At 41.6% G+C, this 14,726-nt stretch overlaps 1 protein-coding gene and 1 long non-coding RNA gene across 6 annotated transcripts in view; one reads left to right on the top strand and one right to left on the bottom strand.

The window, feature by feature from the left end:
- Positions 1-3,453, bottom strand: part of LOC124103316 (uncharacterized) — a 76,329-nt gene extending 72,876 nt beyond the window's left edge. For 4 of the 5 annotated variants that reach the window (XR_009228269.1, XR_009228270.1, XR_009228268.1 and 1 more), the window contains exon 1: positions 2,652-3,329. This is a non-coding gene — a long non-coding RNA (uncharacterized LOC124103316). The other variant, XR_006855167.2, reaches the window with a different exon arrangement.
- Ninj2 (ninjurin 2) overlaps positions 1-14,726 on the top strand; it is a 99,163-nt gene that overhangs the window by 12,348 nt on the left and 72,089 nt on the right. The gene's annotated exons all lie outside the window — the stretch shown is intronic.

Below are 14,726 nucleotides of genomic sequence, written 5' to 3'. Positions count from 1 at the left end.
TGCTTATCTGATTTAAAGCATATGCCCCTGTCCTCTTCTAGATTGTAATATCATTGGCCTTAATGAGGAAGGATCTGTAAAATCCTCTTCCTCAAATCTTAAGTAAATTTAGAATGCTGAGTCAGATTGATGTTAGAGAAATAAAATAATAATTGGGTTGTATAATGCTATCATTTTATGCTAATCTTGGCACTGAGGAGAGATTCTCTTTCAGTCTGGAAGACATTAACTGCCTATCTGGTCTCTAGCCGCTGGGCCTCCAGGCTGGCCTGCTTCCAATTCATTCTCCTCACTGTAGCCACAGAGAACATTACTCTGCTTCTGTCAGTGGTTCTCAGCTGCCCTCAGGATTACATCCAAATTCAACATAGCCATGGCCTAGTCTGTTCTTTGCCCTACCCTATTTTTATCAAATGTATTCATATTGCTCACTAAATATGATTTTATAATGTAAAATTTTTGAAAGAATTTTTAATGATTTGAATTTTGGAATTATTAATTAAAATTTCAGTTTTCATATGTAGGTTCCAATATTTTTTTCTCAGGTCTGAAATATGGAGGACCTTTGGAAAGCTCATAGCCCCAAGTACTGGGCCCACAGTGTGTCCTGGGTGAAATAGACCTGTGTATAGTCCTTGTCTATCTCCTCTGCATGCCAGGCTTTGTGTAAATACTGTTTCCTCTTCCTAAAACCTTCTCTTTCTACAATTGTACACTGCCCACATAGTCTCCCTTCCCTTACTGCCCTGTAGTCTTTTAAATATTTTTTTAAATTAATCAATTAATTAATTTACTCTGTGAAGGATCAAACCCAGGGCCTTGTCCAAACTAGGCAAATACTCTAATTCTGAGCTAGCTACACACCCAGAGCATTATTTTGACACATATATGAAATCTCTTGGTTTCTTCATCTGTAAAATGAACCAACTTCATAGGTTATTAAGAGGATAGGATCAAGGGTGGGGATGTCACTCAGTGATAGAGTGCAAGGCCCTGGGTACAATCCAAATGTAAAAATAGATAGATAGATGGATAGATAGATAGGTAAATTTAGACACCAAGGCCTTGCTATACAAATTATGATCCATGAATTATCATCTGGGATCTTTTCAAGAATGCAGAATCTTGGGCCCCACCCCAGATGTTCTGAGTCAGAACCTGCATTTTAAGGAGATTTTCCAGGTGATTCAGTTGCACTGGTATACTTAGAACAATACCTGTTATATAGTTATATAATCAACACTGATTAAATGATAATCACTATTATTGTTGTCAGGATTATTATTTTAGGGGATAGAGGTCTTGCTATGTTGACCAGGCTGGTCTTGAACTTCTGGGCTCAAGTGATCCTCCTACCTCAGCCTCTAGAGTAGCTGGGACTATGGGCACACACCATCACACCCAGCAGTTGTTAGGATGATTAAAGGTCAGGTTTTTGCAGTCTCCTAGTTACCTTTTTTCCCTTCTTTAACTTCCAAACACTAGTTCAATGGTTTCCAAATGGTAATCCTGGGGAACACTGGCATCCTGGGAGCTGGACCTTGGAATTTCAGCTTAATGCAGAGGTTACAGTCAGGACATAGTTCATGCACTCAAGTAGCTACTTACCTCCACAGGGGGTGTCAGTTAAGAAAATAAGCAATTTCAATAGGTGGTGTTCTGAGGGCTACCAAAAAAAGAAAAAAAGAAAAGAAAAAAAAAGGGAGGGGGGAGTAGAAGTGCTGTAGGAGGCTTGTGGAGTCAAAGAAAAGTGTTAATTAAGACCTGAGAGAAGAGTTGGTAATTTAAGATTACCCACAAAAGTGTCAGAATCCTCTCAGACTGCTCCCATGATGTGAGGGGAAGGGGGTTCCAGAAGAGATGTGGGAGGAAAGTAAGAACACTCATCTGATGACAAAGAGCAGCATGGGGGGTGTAGTCCAGTGGTAGAGCATTTAATGGGCAAGGCCCTGGGTTCAGTTCCCAGCAACGGGGTGGAGGTGGGGGGTGTGGGGGGTTGCCGATTGGGGTGGTGGGTGGGCAATAGCCTGTGGAAAACGGTGGCTCAAACTACTGTTTGACAGTCCTCATAGGGGGAACTCTCCCATAGGGGGGACTTTCTTTATGTGTGGGAAGTACCCACCTTCTTCCTCCCACTCTCTGCTAGAAAGAACTTTAACCTTGCTGCAGGAACATCTATTGCCCCTGATGTTTGCTCCCCAAACAAACAAGAGAACCCAGGGGGATTTGAATCTGGACACTACTTGGTGTCCTGGTATGAAGCTGAGTCACTAAGAATTGGCTGCTTGCAAACCAGACTCTCAGTAGTTCTGATTTGCGAGGGTAGGGGTGGGGTGCGAGGGAGAGGGGGAGGGCCTCAGGCATCCTACCAAGTGTCTTGCTTTGAGCTGCATCCCCAGCCCAACTACTGTATTCTTAATATCTCAGAGCCTTGGTTTCTCCAGGCCAGGAAGATGCTACACACTCCCCCAGGGTCTTGGGAGTTTTAAGAGAGAAGATATTGTGTAAAGTTCTGGTTGCACAGCGGTGTTTCTGAATCCAGGGTTCCTTCTCATTTCCCCTTTACTTAGTTTGTGAACTGTGTAGCTGGGTTGATTTAGGCCTGAAGGCTGGAATTTCTGGAAATGCAAACATTTCTTCTGAGTACTTACAAATAATGAGATAGGCTGCTCCTGTGGAGTCTGCAAACAGTAGAGGCCACTGAACAAGCTGGAAGGGAGGAGGGTCAGTTAGGGCCGCAGGTGGGGTGGTTCTGAAAGGAAGAAAAGGCCCACTGTTTTCCTGGAGCCTAACCTTGATAGAGGTTCTGAAAGCCCCCAGGGGACCGACCCGACACAGTGGGGCCTTGGTGCTTCTCGGGCAGCCTGCCTGCCCTTCAGGGGCGTATTCCCGCCAAGGCCTTCCTGGGGATGTGAATATTCTTTTCATAAGAAGGAGGCCGTGGCCTCTGAAGGATCATTCGGGAGAGCAGGCTTTCCCCCTGCCCACGCTCGCAGGGAAGGGCCAGCGTAGGGCGGAAGAGGCCGCGGCCAGGCCGCAGGGCATTGGCCCGGGAGGCGGAGGCCAAGAGCGCGCCGAGGAAGGAGGAGGCTGAGGCCGGCGCTCGGGCGGCGTGGAGCGGGGTCTGGGGACCTGTGGCCCGCATCGTCCCGACCGGGAGGGGTCGGAGCCTGCAAAACAAGACCAGCTGACCCAGGCAGGGCCGGGGAGGGGAAGTCGGCCCAAGGGCACACTTCCCCCCATCCGCCCCGGGGCCAGGGGGTGGCCTTGAGCTTCGGTTACTCGGCTAAAGTATCTCCACCTTCTTCCCCAGCGGAAGGCCGAGGGCATCCCCTCACCCTTTTCTAAAGCAAAACCAGCCCCGGCGCACTCCCCCCTCAGCCCAGCCCTCCGCCGGCCGAGAACCGAGCCGCAGGCTGGGGGAGGGCAGAGTCCTCTTCCTGCCTGGCCCTCGCGGTGAAGGCTTGCTGACGGGGGTGGGTGGAGCTCAGCCCGGCTATTTCGGTTCCTTTTTTGCAGGAGAGTTTTTGGTTTCCTGCTGAGTTACCCCTAGGCTTCCCTTAGGTTATTAATAATGAAGCTATCACTTTCTGAGCGCTCTGTATGGAGCAAGCATTTTTACATTTTTTTCCCTGATTTTTTTTTTCAGGGTGAAGTATCATTAACCCCAATTTACTGATGAGAAAATTTGAAGTTCAGAAAAGATCATTTATAGCTTGCAAGGGACTCTCACCTGAGATTCACAGCCCAAGTTGTCCCATTCTAGGTGAGGCCTCTGCAGGACCACGTCAAAGACTAAATAAAATTCGACTCTAACACTGTTGACTCTAGCGTTGTGCTCCAAGACAGATATTTTCTGGGCCCTACTAAGAAATGACCTACCTCTAAGGCAGTGTTAGAAAGGATTTCCACTACAGACTGTCTTTAGCACTAGGGTCTGATAAACCTAGGAATCTGGAATGCTTTCCTGAATTCCAAGAGAAACATCTTGGCTTGGGGCACTTCTTCCTCCCCTTCTCAGGACCCCTGCTTACCTCTTTAGCCTTTAAAAAAGTTTTTTAAAATAAAAATTGAAACTGACTGTTAAGATGAGAAGTCACAAGGCACTTGAGATGAATTGACTGTAGCTGGTACTGAAGCCTTGGAGTCACAATACCTTTATTTATTTATTTTTATGTGGTGCCAGGGATCAAACCCAGTGCCTCATGCATGCTTGGCAAGCACTCTATCTCTGACCCACAGTCCCAGCCCTCTTTAGCCTCTCACAGAAAATTGAGGCTTTGCTTTTGTCTAGAACTGAGAAAGCCAGGAGTGGGAAAAGTGGGACAGGTTCAGAGTGCTCAAGAAGGACCACAGTTTCCTGCGTCCTGTCCTACTAGTCAGGACCATGTCCCTAGAACATCTCTTCCCAAGTGAGAAGGTAGGTCTGTTTGAGAAGATGTAAGTGGTGGTTTTGCAAGCCAGAAAATACTGTACACATGGGAGGCAGGATTTTTTTTATTTTTATTTTTATTTTTTTGCTGAATTATCAGTAGGGTGATAGCTGGGTTTTTATTATTTGAAAATCATATAAGCAAATTGTCAAATAATTTCATCTCCTGAGCATGATTACTTAGAAAAAGGCCTGAAAACTACCTGGAGGACCCATACCTTAAAATCTCTAGACATGGGGTATGCAGATAATTTATGCAGATCACATCTAACCCCCATTTACTACCTAAAGCCTTCTATTTGTGTGGTTCTGATGTTAGGAGCAGTCTGCAACATTGGAGCTATGGGAGAGAGGGGTAGGATTCTTCTTTACATATAAGTAAACACAGTACAGGACACTTAAAAATAAAATTGGGAACACATTCTATTTTATTAAATAAAATGTTTCATTCTAGAATAGGAAACAAAGCCAATTAAGAAAAATAAAATAGTCTGGGACTATGGCTCAGTGGTACAGCACATGCTTAGCATGTACAAAGTTCCAACACCATACCAAACCAAACAAATCCAAAAACTAAAATAAAAATTGAAACTGACTGTTAAGACGAGAATAGAAGTCACCAAGCACCTGAGATGAATTGATGACTGTAACTGGTACTAAAGGCTTAGAGTTAGGGAGAAGCCCACAGTAGTTTTGCTCCAGAATGAACTCTATTGAAAGAATTAAATTTTTCTTAGTCCAGAAGTCCTGACATCTCTCTTAAAAAAAAAAAAAAAAAAAAAAAAAAAACCAAAACTTTAGTTTTCCATTTGCAAAATGAAGGACTTCGGATATGATGGTTCCTAAGTTGCATCTGAGTTTGGAAACTCCTGATTCTTCAATGCTCAGATATTTTCATTTAGTGATGTTCAACTCCTCCATTTTAAGAACGTGTTAATCATCTGACTAACTGCTCAGCTTTCCTGCTTTATGAGATCATCATTTGTCAGTTCCAAGTGCATTTGGCTGCCAGAGAGCAAACATTCCATGTGTGAACAGGGAATACATATTGCTGTGACAATAGGTCTGGCAAATTTGAGGGATATTGATTTAATCCCAAACAGCACTACATACAATGTCATTTCCAAAAACCATTAGGGTTCTGGACCTGTACAAAACTTCCTAGTTTGCTTTCATGTAGCGTGGATCTTAATTTCTCAGGGTTTGAGAAGCCAAGAATTAGGGTTCTAGAAACCTTATACCATATGCCTACATTTCTCGAAAAGTTATCAGGGCAACCTCTCACCCTTAGTGATTTAGTATGCTTGTGCCATCATTAGCCTAAACTGAGCTTCTACTTGATATAATCTAGGAAGGGGCTAAACCCTGTCCTCAGGGTTCTTACCTAGAGATCTCTGTATATTACATGACTAAATACAGTCACAACAATGGTCAAGTTCTCTCAGTAACAACTCTCACATAGTTTCCAGAAGGCATCAGTAGCTCCTTAGAGGTACCTCAAACCTTCAAGTCCATAGAAGGATGGAGCCATATATTTGGCTGAGACTGGGGGTTTTCTTTCTTTCTTTTTTTTTGGTTATTTCTCACAGTGTTCAAAGTGCTATCATGGAGGCACATGCAAGATATAGAAACAAAGAAAAGGGAGGAAAGGAGTATGGAAAGGGCCAGGTGCTGTGGTGCACACCTGTCATCCCAGAGGCTTGGGAAGCTAAGGCAGGAGGATGGCAAATTCAAAGCCAGCCTCAGCAACTTAGTGAGACCCTGTCTGTAAATAAAAAATTAAGAAGGGCTGGGGATGTGACTTGTGGTTAAGCATTCCTGAGTTCAATCCCTGGTACAAAAAAACAAAACAAAACAAAACAAAACAAAACAAAAACCAGGGGTTATGGAAAGGGGTACATTTATTGAGCACCTTCAGCACAGTGGTTAGGCATAGAGGCTCTGGAGCTGGACTTGGGTTTGAATCCTGGATTTGCCATTTTCTTGCTGTGCTGTCGACCTTAAGACAAATTACTAAGTCTGTCTATGCCTCAGTTTTTTTATAAAACTATTGTGAGGATTAAATGATAATTCATGTAAAGCACCAGAGCAATGTCTGCCCCATGTAAGTGCTATGTAATTGTGACTTATTTTGACAAGTCCTATGCTAACTGCCTGATATATTATTTGACGTTAACTATAATTCCTTTCAAAAAGGAAAATACATGAAATTACTGAGTTATTACCACACTAGTTTGTAACAAATGTCTGTGGCTAGAAATATATGAGGAAGGATGGACCAGGCCCTTGTGTCTTTTACTAGTTCCTTCTACATAAAGGGTTTCCTACTTTGCCTACTGGCTTTGTCTTTTCTTTTCTTCTGCACAATAATAATATGAATTGGAAATCTCTCTATGTCAGAATATATAGATACATTTTATTGTTGTTTTGAGAATTGAATCCAGAGTTGTGTGTGTTCAACCACTGACCTATATCTGTAGCTCCCTATTGTTGTTATTATTATTATTTAGCACTGAACTACATCCCCAGACCTTTTTACTTTTATTTTTTTTAATTTTGAAACAGGGTCTCACAAAGTTGCTGAGGTCTCACTAAGTTGCTGAGGCTGATTTCAAGTTTGCAATCTTCCTGTCTCAGCCTCCCCAACCGCAGGGATTACAGGTGTACACCACTGTGCCTGGCCCCTATTATTATTATTATTATTATTATTATTATTATTATTTTCCTAGCAGAGGTTGAACCCAGGAGCACTTAACCACTGAGCCACGTCCCCAATCTTTTTTTATATTTTATTTAGAGACAGAGTTTCGCTGAATTGCTTAGGGCCTTGCTAATTTGCTGAAGCTGGCTTTGAACTCACAATCCTCCACTGGGATTACAGACATGGGCCACCATGACCAACCTCTCTTATTATTTTTAACTATTGCAGAGACTTGCATACCATGTATATGCACTAGACAATTTACATATTTATAAAACAGCACACAGCATCATTCCCCAAAAAGTTTGTAATTTTGGAGGGGAATCTCGGAACTTATATGAAATCTTCACAGTACAAGAATCTATGTAAAAAATATTCCATTTGATTTGAAACTAAGTGTCAATGCTAGTATGATACTTGGTGGCCAGTGAAAAGATACAATTGAATAGAAAAATAACAAGATATTGAGCATATGTTAGAAATGGGGTCTGTCTCCTGGAAGCCCTGGCTGGAATAGAGAAGAAATTTACCCTCTAGGTCTTGCTGAAAAATTACTCAAGACAAGAAGGACAAGTCTACACTCCCTTAACAAGCTGCAACACAGCAGCAAGGGTGTCTGGGCTGGAGGTGGAATGCAGCAGGCCTGGGAGCTCTGCAAGTTGCTCAGCATGTGGGCAGCAACTTCCTTCTGGAACAAAGCAGGGGCAGGTCTTGCTCCCACCTTTTCACAGAGCCTAGCCTTGTTCTCCTTGAATCACACTTGGTGCATGTCCCCCAAGGCAGTGTCTCTCTACTCAAGGAGCCAGAATGAGAACTCCCTTTTTCAGGTCCTTAATCCTTGGTTTGGCCCTGATTCCTCGGGAAGAACTCATGGGGATGAGACAACAGTTGCCCTATAGGGCAAAGCAGGGGACATACTGTGCTTAGGTATTCGTAAGCTTTTGCCAAGGCTGTATTTCTTTTACCCCACCCCTAAGTATTAATCACTCCCTAAGCCAGTAACATCTGTTTGCCACAGAGAATTAGGTTGTGTCAAACCCTACACTTGGCATTTCTTCCACAAGGTCCTACCCAACAGCCTTTTAATAACTTAGCTGGGCAAACTTTTCGACCCCAACCTTGTCCACCTATACTTCCATATATGCCTTTATTTTTATACTGATGGGATTAGTTAGTAATCAATTAATAGAAGAATATTCACTAATCACCCACTATGTATTTAGCTCTTCTGTACAAAGCAAGGGGTTGGAACATTGAGATAAGAAGGTTAAAAGAAATGAACATGGTCCTGCCCTTGGGAGCTGACAACCTGGGCACACACAAGACACAGCTCTGTAGATCCTGAAGTGGTCAAGGTAGGTGGCACAGTGAGCTGTGGGTGGGCAGAGAAGTAAGCCCTGGGAGGCAGTCAAGAGCCTCCAAATAATCCATGTCAGCCCCTCTGGGAACCTTGCCAAGTGAGTTCAATAGAGGATGAATCAATGTGGCAACAAGATCCATATCTTGCTCACTGATTCACAGAAAACCAGTGCTTCCCTGGTCACTTGTCAATCAAAATGAGTAACCCATTTTGTCCTCTTTTTATTTCTAATATACAAAAATGGAAATACTGGTACAGTGAATATCTTTGAATCCTTCATCTACATTCATTGATATTGCCACATTTTTCTTTTCTAGAGATACATTATATATATATATTTTCCATTTGAAAGCATGTCGTAGAGCTGGGATGTGTCTCCATGGTAGAGTGCTTCCCTGGCCAGTATGAGGGCTTGGGTTTTATCCTCAGCACCTAAAAAAAAAAAATAACTAATAATGATCAATTTTTTATCATTATTCATATTCACTTTTCCCAATTGTCCATACAGTGCCCTTTATAGCTTTTTTTTAAATCAAAATGTAAGGCTGGGGTTGTAGCTCAGTGGTAGAGGGTTTGCCTAGCACATGTGAGGCACTGGATTTGATTCTCTGCACCACATAATAATGAATAAATAAAGGTATTGTGTCCATCTACAACTAAAAAAAAATTTAAAAAATGTAATCAAGGATTACTCATGGCATTTGCTTGTCCTTTTTCTTAAGTCTCTGTTAATCTGTAACAGCACCCTACTCCCTGTTTTTGTCCTTTTATGACCTAGACATTTCCAAGAGTGTAGGTCAGTTTCAGAGAATGATGTACTGTTTTGGATTTGCTTGATATACTCCTTTATTGTTGGATTCAGGCTCTATTACCATTTTTAAAAATTGTGGTAAAATATAGTAACAAAGCCTATCATTTTAGCTATTTTTAAGTGTACAAATCAGTGTTACTAATTATAATAACAGTGTTGTACAACCATCACCGATATCCACATCCAGAACTTCATCATCTCAAATGTTCTTCATGCACCCATTAAAGAAAGACTCCTCGTTCCTCCTCTCCCCAGCTAAGTAGCCTCTCTTCTATTTTCTTCCTTCCTTTCTTTGATCCTCCTTTTTTTTCCATCTTTTTTTTCCTAGTGATGGAATCTAAGGAATTCTGTTTTTTTAAAATTTGCCTATTCTAGGTAACTTACATAAGCCATACAATATTTGTTCTTTTATGTCTGGCTCATTCACTTAGCACAGTGTTTTCAGGCTTTATTCATGATGTAGCATGCATCAGAATTTCTTCTGTTTTTTTAAGGCTGAATAATATTCCATTGTATGTATGTATGTATGTACCACATCTTGTTTATTCACTTATTTGTTGATGGATACTTGAATTGTTTCCAACTTTTTTTTTTGTACCAGGGATAGAATCCAGGGATGCTTATCCTGAGCCACACCCCCAGCCCTTTTTAATTTAATTTAATTCTTAATTTTGAGACAGAGTCTTGCTGAGTTGCTTAGGGCCTTGCTAAATTGCTGAGGCTGGCTTTGAACTTGTGATCCTTCTGTCTCACCCTCCTAAGCCATTGGGATTATAGGCATGTGCTATTTCAACTATCCTAAATAATGCTGCTATGAGCATTGGTATATAGCTATCTGTTTGAATCCCTGCTTTCAGTTCTTTTGGGAATACCTCTAGGGGTCAAATTGCTGGATTATATGGTAAATCTATGTTAAACTTTTTCAGAAAGGATCAAACTGTTTTCCACAATGGCTACATCATTTTGCTTTCTTATCAGCAGCATGTAAAGATTTCAATTTCCCTATATCCTTGCCAATTCTTTAAAAAAATTTTTTTTAATAGCCATCATCCTGAGGGGTGAGAGGTGGCATCTCATTATGATTTTGATTTGCATTTTTTTTATTGGTTGCTTAAAACATTACAATGATCTTGACATATCATATTTCATACATTTGATTCAAGTGGGTTATGAATTTTAAAAATATTTATTTTCTAGTTATAGGGGGACACAATATCTTTATTTTTTTAAAATTTTTATGTGGTGCTGAGGATCGAATCCAGTGCCTCATGCATGCCAGACAAGTGATCTACCTCTGAGCCAGAACCCCAGCCCTTGATTTGCATTTTTCTAGTGACTAATAATGTTGAGGACTTTTTTTTTTTAATGCTTTTTGGCTATTTGTGTATCTTCTTTGCAGAAATGTCTATCGAGTCCATTGCCCATTTTTGTATTTTGTTTTGTAGTATTGGGGATTGAACCCAGGTCCTCACACATGCTAAGTAAGTGCTCCACCACTGAGAGACATCCGCAGCCCTTTTTATTTTATTTTTTGAGGCAGGGTCTTACTAAGTCACCCAGGCTGGCCTTGGAAATATGATTTTCTTGCCTCAGGCTCCCAAGTAGCTGGGATTATAGGTGTGAATAGGGTTGTTGGGTGTTTTTGTTGTTAAGTTGTAGGAATTTTTCATATATTGAATATGAATCCCTTATTGGATATATAATTTATAAACATTTTCTTTCCTTGTGGGTATTGTCTCCCTCCACCTCTTACTGAAAATTAGACCCAGGACCCTGGGCCTGCTAGGCATGTAGACTACCACTGAGCCACATCACCATCCCTCTTTTCACTCTCTTGATAGTGTCCGTTGATGGAAAAAAGTTTTCATTTAGATGAAATCCGGTTTATCTGTTTTGTCTTTTGTAACTTATGCTGTTGCTGTCATAGTCTAGAAATCACTGCTAAATCCAATGTGGTGAATGTTTTCCATTATATTTTCATCTAGAGATTTATAGTTTTAGCTCTTAAGTTTAGGACTTTGATCCAATTTGAGTTAATTTTTGCATAAGATAAAGGTCCAATTTCATTCTTTTGAGTATGAGAATATCCACTTTTTCTAACAACATTGGTTGGAAAAACCCACTCTTTCCCTAATGAATGATCTTGGCTCCCTTGTTGAAAATCAATTTACCATTTAGGTGAGGCTTTGTTTCTGGACTCTATTGCATTCTACTAGCTTTTATGTCTGCTCTTTTCCATTTTAAGAAGTATATGGTTTCTTCTAACCTCTTTCTCATCTGTCTACCCACTGTCTGCTAAAGACAAAGAGAATGAGAAGGAAACATCTTAAGCACACAGGAATCTGAAATTATGGTGACCTGGATTTGGATGACATAAAGAGTGCACCATTTTGAAGATGCCCAATTTTCAGATAAGCATTTAAAACGTCAGGGTTGGACAGGCATTTTATTCATTCCTTCACTATCTGAGGCACAACCATTCTCTGTATTCTCTAAACAGAGAGGTCCCACATCATGTTGTCTTGAAATCTCATAGGATTGGAATGAGATCATTGTCTCTGTGTGTATCTGTTTAGCCTTTAACTTGTAGAAGACGAGGAACTACATTTAGTCAATAGTTAAATTTATCACTGGTCGCAGTGGCACATGTCTGTAGTCCCAGTGGCTTGGGAGGCTGAGGCAGGAGGATTACTAGTTCAAAGCCAACCTCAGGGTACAGTGGTAGAGTGCTTGAGTGCTTGCCTAGCATGTGTGAGGCACTGGGTTCAATTCTCAGCACCACATATAAGTAAATAAAAAAATAAAGGTTCATCGACAACTAAAAAAAGAAAGAAAGAAAGAAAAAATCCAGCCTCACTAACTTAGTGAGGCCCTAAGCAAGTCAGTGAGACTGTCTCTAAATAAAATACAAAAAAGGTATGGGGGTGTGGCTCAGTGGTTAAGTGCCCTGGGTTCAATCCCTAGTACCCAAAAAACAAAACAAAACAAAAATCAAAACAGTTATTTATCAAGCACAATATAAGCAAGGCACTGTAGCATAAAAGTCACAGAGATTTACATTCTACTGACGAGGAACATATGTCATGGAATGACTTGGTAATTACTTGGAGATGGAGAGATGAAAATTGACATAATTGGCAAATTCTCCAAAGGTGGGCTCTTTGGAGATTATTAAAGAAGTTAAGAGTAAACTCAGATTCAGGAATGAAGGTGAAGAATGCTGAGCATTGAAACACAAAGGCAGGTATGAGGAAGCCACCTGAAGACTGTGAGAAGGCCCGCCTCACTAGACCACAGCATGTGTGTGAAAGTGTACTAGTCAACAGGTGGGGTGGCACTAAATTATGGAGGATTTTTAAATAATAAGCAAAGGAATGTGTACTGTAGTAGTAGCAGGATAGATTACAAGACAGGAATAGACTCAATTCTCATAAGACTTCCCTGGAAAGGAAAGAACTAGATCTTTACCCCATGTCCAATGCCAGGCTGAGGTATATTTCCCAACCTTTCTGTTTGGAACCTACTGTCAGAAAAGGCACCAGATCCAAGATCCTGTGAGATCTTGCCCAAATTCAACATGGCCCACTAACCTTTTGTGCTAATGTCATGAAGTTTCCAAGCTTGGTTCTGGTTTGGGTTGGCAGCCTCCCCAGCTAGCCAGGCTTTCAAGCTTCAGGCAGGGCTATAATTTTAGTTTCCTCATTTTTACAAAAGGTCAAGTTTTTTAAAGCTATTAGTGGATCAATGGGAATCTGTCTATGTTGGTGAAGGTGCATGAAAACTGGGGAACACTGCAGTTGCCCTTTAGAGCCTCCTTCCCCAGTCCCAACTCCTTTCCCCTAGAGCTAAGATTCATCAGGATCTTGTACTTTGTCCCCACTCTATCCTTCCCACAACAGCTGAAAATTACCTGTGACTCACACAAGTGGTTTAAGCTGCTTAGTCCCAGACAGGAATGTTGGGCCTTGCCAGTTGACATTTGGGGGTCACAGGAAAGAGACAGTAGGCAGGAAGTCCTGTGGGCTAGAATCAGGGGAGCTTCACAGACACCCGGAGAACATTCCAGAGTGCAGTACTGGAGGAAGGCATGTGAGGAGCCATTAGTCTGATTTCCCCTGTGGTCAGAGGCTGGCTGCCTTTTTATCTTCCTTTCCTGACATTGGAATCTCATCAAATGGCTACCATGTTTGGTTTTAAACCAGGAAAACACAGAAGAGAGATTTGTTTTCCTGTCTGCTTTTGCTGAATGGAATCTGATTCTACTTATTGGTGGTGCCTTAGAAGCCCTGGGGCTGGTGAAGACTTTAAACCCCGAGCACACAGGACTCCAGCATTACCAAATCATTTCCCATATCTTGAGTCTGAGTTTAGTCTTCATCCTCTTCTGTCTCCCAAAGTCCCTTCCTTCTATGATTAATTCTGCAGCCTGCTAATATTCCACCCACAAATTGCTATTTCGGCTGACCTTCCTCCAAACTTGAGAATCCTTAACAAATATCTTAGACACTCTCACAATCTGGTTATGTTCTCATCTGCATGATTTTCTGGAATAATCATAAAGGGATAAAAAATCTATAATTTTCAAGGCCATGCTATAAATTCAGAAATATGGAGTTCTACACTGTTCATACCTAATTCTAATCTTCCAGGTATTTTAGATGAAGTTTCCTAGAAACTGTTTTTCTTGATTTTTTTTGACTTTGTTTTTAAATTTTTTTACTCACTTCTTTTCCACATAACTGAAATTGGGGTGAAGACCGAGAAAGGGGATTATAAGTTAGAGTGATTAACAAACAGCGTGCGTGCACGCGCACACACACACATACACAGAGATGTCTTTGCATTTCCCATTTCTGATCCCACAGATCAGGAAGTGAAACAACTCTCAGGTGAGTAACTTTGCAGATGCCCAGGCATGGCTGGAACATTTCCGTAGGGTCATTAGAGACTGTTCAGAGGAGGCGTAGGGGACTGTCTTCCGTTTGGTTTTCTTTCTGAACTTTTGTCCAGAGAGCATCCTGTTCTGTTACATACTTACCCACTGCCATCTCCAAATTGCTAGGTTGAGTACCATACTCAAGTGCCTGACATTGGGTTAGAAATAGAAAATGAGCTGGCAGGCCCCTGGTCCTCAGACTGTGACAGGGGCTTTTGCTAAGTCCTCCTGCAAGGGACCATTCTGCTCTTTAGGCCTCAACTTCTCAGGCTTAACTCCTACCTCAGTCAAAGCTGGAAGGCATTTTTAAATGTTTTTAAATGCACCCTTAATCCTTGCACATATTAAAGAAGTATGTCCCTCTTTCTCCTCCAGAACATTAGGCAAAAAGCTAACCCCTTCCTTCTCCCCAACCCCACACTTGGGTGAGTGGAAACACTGCCCCCTCCCCCAGACTGCTGGGGCAGGGAATGAGGCTGAGTGGGG

This window comes from Marmota monax, unplaced genomic scaffold, assembly GCF_021218885.2.
Source record: "Marmota monax isolate L192 unplaced genomic scaffold, Marmota_monax_Labrador192_F-V1.1 WCK01_AAM20220418_F8-fsc00163, whole genome shotgun sequence".
In the NCBI taxonomy this organism is placed as follows: Eukaryota; Metazoa; Chordata; class Mammalia; order Rodentia; family Sciuridae; genus Marmota; species Marmota monax.
Note: the sequence above shows the minus strand (reverse complement) of the source record. Positions and strands in the feature narration are given on the sequence as shown.